A 6543-nucleotide genomic window follows, 5' to 3' on the forward strand; every position below is an offset into this window, starting at 1 on the left:
GAGAAGATGATTGATTGTGCACTTCAAATAAATTTTATGTAAAAACTATTTATGTTTGGTACCAGCATTTATTATTTACATGCAACTTTGTGTGATCGACGTGCATGGTTTTGCATGGATTTGAGAGTCCGGATATAAGATATATGGATGTTGGAAGCAAAATATGAGGGACCGTTCGGATGTGTTCGCGAGCATGCGTAGGCGTGTCCGCGGACATATAACGGGACGGAATTGCCGAGTCCGACTATAGATGCTTTAAGAGCCAATGTAAAATTTCATTCGACATATGTCCGCAGATATGTCGCGTACTGACTACTGAGCCATTCTATCAAAAACCATCCTATTGCGAAGCAACCTATGATTGGGTGATTAGAGGGATAGTGGTATTCATTCCCAAACCATTAGGGTTTAAGTCATGCTGTTCATATTATTTCTGGATTTATTTTAGGATTTTCGGCGATACGGATTCAATGAAAGGATATGTTCCCGTCGTCGACGAGGCGCGTACAGTGACTTCATAAATCTCACGATGATATGTCGGCTTAGTATTTTGGAGGTGCACACATGGGTAGGATGTGCGTGTGTGTATGTCTGTAGGGATGAGTGTATGCGCGTATATATGTGAATTTTCGTTTGCACTTTATTAAAAAGACATCTGACTAACGGTGTCCCCCATTTCAGCCCTCTTCATATGTCCAGCCTGTTTTTTTGTCCATTTTTATTTTTTAATCAAACTTGATGAATATTCAAAAGATATAGGTTAAACATAGAAATAAATAGTTTAAATTTTAAAGTATATACTTCAATCATACATATTACTCAGAGTAGATAGTTTAAGCATAAAATTGAAACGACGTCACAAATCAATTTGGTTTCAAGTTATATCCACAAATACTCCACAAAACCATTGAGTAGTTGTTGATTCACTTTTCGATCTCAGAGTTGCTCATGCAACATGCTCTGCATCTTGTTCAGGGAGGTGGAGATGTTTTCGAGGCTACTCAAAATCAACATCATGTATACCACCATTCTCATCCCCCGTGATCATATTGTGGATGATCACATATGCAGCCATTAATTGTCACAATACCTCGAAATCCCATGAATTTGCAGGTCCATGTGCAATAGCCCAACGAGCTTGGAGCACTCCAAATGCCCTCTACACATCCTTCCCGACCCTTTCTTGCATTTGTGCTAAGAGAGTTCTTTTGTTGCCTTGGGGCTCGAAGATTTCTTCACAATCGCTGCACACTGAGGATGGATACAATCGACAAGATAATACCCCATGGTGTGCCCATTGATCACGTAGCTTCACTATGGAGTTTGCCCATCTTGAAGTCTTTCAAACAATGGAGATCTCTGAAGCACGTTCATGTCGTTGTGAGAACTTGACATGCTAAAGAAAGAGTTCTAAGTCCACAAGTCATGCGATGAAATTGCACCAGTATGATGGTGGGATTGTCGGTATGATTGTAGTATTGTCCTTGCAAACCTATGAAACCTTTTTATACCAGGAAATCCTCTTGTGGCTTCAATTGTCAAAAGTTTTTTTGTCATGGGAATTTGGTTCTACTAAGTGCCCTTTGCAAAACACGTGACTATTTGAGTGGAAAATCTAACCATCTTGTCATCGCATGTGCTCTCTACCATCCGAACATACTCCTCAACGGCGTGTGCAAGTGCACTGTATGCAAGCATACTCATAGCAACAGTGCATTTCTCGAGAGGGGCGTGTTGTAAATATGCCCTAGAGGCAATAATAAATTAGTTATTATCATATTTACTTGTTCATGATAATCGTTTATTATCCATGCTATAATTGTATAGATTGGAAACTGAGATACATGTATGGATACATAAACAACACCGTGTCTCTAGTGAGCCTCTACTAGACTAGCTGGTTGATCAAAGATGGTTAAGGTTTCCTAACCATAGACATGAGTTTTCATTTGATAACGGGATCACATCTTTAGGAGAATGATATGATGGACAAGACCCAATCGTAAGCATAGCATTTGATCGTGTCACTAAGTTTATTGCTATTGCTTTCTACATGTCAAGTATATGTTCCTAAGACCATGAGGTCATGCAACTCCGTGACACCGGAGGAATGACTTGTGTGTATCAAACGTCACAATGTAACCGGGTGATCATAAAGATGCTCTACATGTATCTTCGAGAGTGTCTGTTGGGTTGACATGGATCGAAACTCGGATTTGTCACTCCGTATGACTGAGAGGTATCTCTGGGCCCTCTCGATAATACAACATCACGAGAAGCTTGCAATCAATGTGGCTAAGGAGTTAGTCACAATATCTTGTATTACGGAACAAGTAAAGAGACTTGCGGGTAACGAGATTGAACTAGGTATGGAGATACGGCGATCGAATCTTGGGCAAGTAACATACCGCTCGACAAAGGGAACTGCATACGGGATTGATTGAATCATTGGCATCGTGGTTCAACCGATAAAGATATTCGTGGAATATGTGAGAACCAATATGGGCATCCAGGTCCCTCTATTGGTTATTGACCGTAGAGGTGTCTCGGTCATGTCCACATGATTCTTGAACCCGTAGGGTCTGCATGCTTAAGGTTCCGTGATGATATAGTATTTTTAGGTTATGTATGTTGGTGAACTAATGTTGTTCGAAGTCCCGGATGAGATCTCAGACATCAAGAGGAGCTCCGGAATGGTCCGGAGGTAAATATTTATATATGGGAAGTCATATTTTGGCTACCGGAAATGTTTCACATGTTGGGGAACGTCGCATGGGAAACAAAAAATTTCCTACGCACACGAAAGACCTATCATGGTGATGATCATCTATGAGAGGGGAGATCGGATCCACATACCCTTGTACATCTCTAAGCGGGAAGCGTTAAGAAACGCGGTTGGTGTAGTCGAACGTCTTCATGATCCAAATCGAAAGCGTCCCACGAACTTCGTCCTGATCTAGTACCGAACAGACGACACCTCCACGTTCAGCACACGTACATCTCGATGACGATCTCCGCCTTCTTGATCCAGCAAGAGAGATGAATAGGTAGATGAATTCTCCGGTGGCACGATGGTGGTGGAGCTATTCCGGCAGGGCTTTGTCGTGCCGTACCGAACTAGCTATGGGGTGTCACGAAGTTGTGGAGGGAGAGAGGGCTGCACAATGGCTTGGGGTGCAAAAAGCCTCTCAAACCTCCACTATATATAGGAGGAACAAGAGGGAGGGTTGTCTTGGCTCCCACTCCAAGGAGGAGCTTCGGCCGAGCCCAAGAGGGAGGAGTCCTCCTCCAATTCGGTTTGGTGGAGGACTCCTTCCCTACTTGTCCACCTCCTTCCTTTTTTTCCTTTTCCTTTTATTTTTGCTTTCACCCGAAATAGGTTTATTGGGCTAGCCTCACCAGCCCACTAAGGGCTGGTGCGCCACCCATGGGCCTATTAGGTCCTCTCCTGGGTGGGTGGCCCCTCCCGGTAAAACCCCGGAACCCATTCGTCACTCCCGGTACTTTACCGGCAATGCCCGAAATCTTTTCGGAAGCCAAATGCAACATTCCTATATATCAATCTTCATTTCCGCACCATTCCGGAAACCCTCTTGACGTCCGGGATCTCATCCGGGACTCCGAACAATATTCGGTTACCAACATCAATAATTCAACTATACCGAAACGTCACCGAACCTTAAGTGTGCAGACCCTGCGGGTTCGAGAACTATGTAGACATGACCGAGACACTCTCCGGTCAATATCCGATAGTGGGACCTAGATGCCCATATTGGATCCTACATATTCTATGCAGATCTTATCGGTTGAACCTTTATGTCAAGGATTCACTTAATCTCGTATAATGTTCCCTTTGTCCTTCGGTATGTTACTTGCGTGAGATTCGACCGTCGGTATCTCTATACCTATTTCAATCTCGTTATCGGTAAGTCTCTTTACTCATTTCATAATACAAGATCACGTGACTAACTCTTTATCCACGTTACTTGCAAGGTTGGTTTGTTATGTTGTATTACCGAGTGGGCCCCGAGATACCTCTCTGTCATGCGGAGTGACAAATCCGAGTCTTGATCCATACTAACTCAACGGACATCTTCGGAGATACCTGTAGAGCACCTTTATAGTCACCCAGTAATGTTGCGATGTTTGATACACACAAGGCATTCCTCTAGTGTCAGTGAGTTAGATGATCTCATAGTCATAGGAACGTATACTTGACATGCAGAAAACAATAGCAACAAAATGACACGATCACATGCTACATTTATAGTTTGGGTCTTGTCCATCACAACATTCCCCTAATGATGTGATCCCGTTATCAAGTGACAACACTTGTCTATGGCTAGGAAAGCTTAACCATCTTTGATCAACGAGCTAGTCAACTAGAGGCTCACTAGGGACATTGGTTTGTCTATATACACACACATGCATTTGTGTTTCCATTCAATACAATTATAGCATGGATAATAAATGATTATCTTGAAACAGGAAATATAGTAATAATAACTATTTTATTATTGCCTCTATGGCATATTTCTAACAGTCTCCCACTTGCACTAGAGTCAATAATCTAGCTTCACATCTCTATGTGATTTACAATGTATAGAATCTAACACCCATACAGTTCTGGTGTTGATCATGTTTTGCTAGTGGAAGAGGCTTAGTGAGCGGATCTGCAACATTCAGATCTGTGTGCACTTTGCAAATATTTATATCCTCCTCCTTGATGTAATCGCGGATGGCATTTAAGTGTCGCTTTATGTGTATGTTCCTCTTGTGAAACCTTTGTTTCTTGGCTAGAGCAATGGCAGCAGTGTTGTCACAAAATAGATTGATTGGGTCGATTGCACTTGGCACTACTCCAAGATCTCACATGAACTACTTCATCCAAACATTCTCCTTAGCCGAATCTGAGGCAACTATGTACTCCGCTTCGCATGTAGACCAGCTACGACGCTTTGCTTGGAACGACACCAGCTTACCACACCCCCATTAAGAATAAATACGTATCCGGTTTGTAACTTAGAGTCATCCGGATCAGTGTCAAAGCTTGCATCGACGTAACCCTTTACGACGAGCTCTTCGTCACCTCCATAAACGAGAAACATTTCCTTAGTCCTTTTCAGGTACTTCAGAATATTCTTGATCGATGTCCAGTGCTCCACTCGTGGATTACTTCGAAACCTGCGTGCCATACTTATGGCAAGGCTGACATCCGGTCTTGTGCACATCATTGCATACATGATAGACCCTATGGCTGAAGCATAGGGGACGACACTCATCGTTTCCCTATCTTCTACATTTACTGGGCATTGAGTCTTACTCAACTTTATACCTTGTAACATAGGCAAGAACCCCTTGTTGGATTGTTCCATTTTGAACTTCTTCAAAATCTTATCAAGGTATGTGCTTTGTGAAAATCCTATTAGGCGCCTTGATCTATCTCTATAGATCTTAATGCCCAATATGTAAGTAGCTTCTCTCAGGTCCTTCATTGGAAAACTTTTATTCAAGTAATCCTTTACGATTTCCAAAAGTTCTACATTGTTTCCAATCAACAATATGTCAACCACATATAATATTAGAAACGCTATAGAGCTCCCTGTTGGAAATATGCCCTAGAGGCAATAATAAATTAGTTATTATTATATTTCTTAGTTCATGATAATCGTTTATTATCCATGCTATAATTGTATTGATTGGAAACACAATACTTGTGTGGATACATAGACAAAACACTATCCCTAGTAAGCCTCTAGTTGACTAGCTCGTTGATCAAAGATGGTCAAGGTTTCCTGGCCATAGGCAAGTGTTGTCACTTGATAATGGGATCACATCATTAGGAGAATCATGTGATGGACTAGACCCAAACTAATAGACGTAGCATGTTGATCGTGTCATTTTGTTGCTACTGTTTTCTGCGTGTCAAGTATTTGTTCCTATGACCATGAGATCATATAACTCACGGACACCGGAGGAATGCTTTGTGTGTATCAAATGTCGCAACGTAACTGGGTGACTATAAAGATGCTCTACAGGTATCTCCGAAGGTGTTCGTTGAGTTAGTATGGATCGAGACTGGGATTTTTCACTCCGTGTGACGGAGAGGTATCTCGGGGCCCACTCGGTAATACAACATCACACACAAGCCTTGCAAGCAATGTGACTTAGTGTAAGTTACGGGATCTTGTATTACGGAACGAGTAAAGAGACTTGCCGGTAAACGAGATTGAAATAGGTATGCGGATACTGACGATCGAATCTCGGGCAAGTAACATACCGAAGGACAAAGGGAATGACATACGGGATTATATGAATCCTTGGCACTGAGGTTCAAACGATAAGATCTTCGTAGAATATGTAGGATCCAATATGGGCATCCAGGTCCCGCTATTGGATATTGACCGAGGAGTCTCTCGGGTCATGTCTACATAGTTCTCGAACCCACAGGGTCTCCACACTTAAGGTTCGACGTTGTTTTATGCGTATTTGAGTTATATGGTTGGTTACCGAATGTTGTTCGGAGTCCCGGATGAGATCACG

Source organism: Hordeum vulgare, chromosome 6H (assembly GCF_904849725.1).
Source record: "Hordeum vulgare subsp. vulgare chromosome 6H, MorexV3_pseudomolecules_assembly, whole genome shotgun sequence".
In the NCBI taxonomy this organism is placed as follows: Eukaryota; Viridiplantae; Streptophyta; class Magnoliopsida; order Poales; family Poaceae; genus Hordeum; species Hordeum vulgare.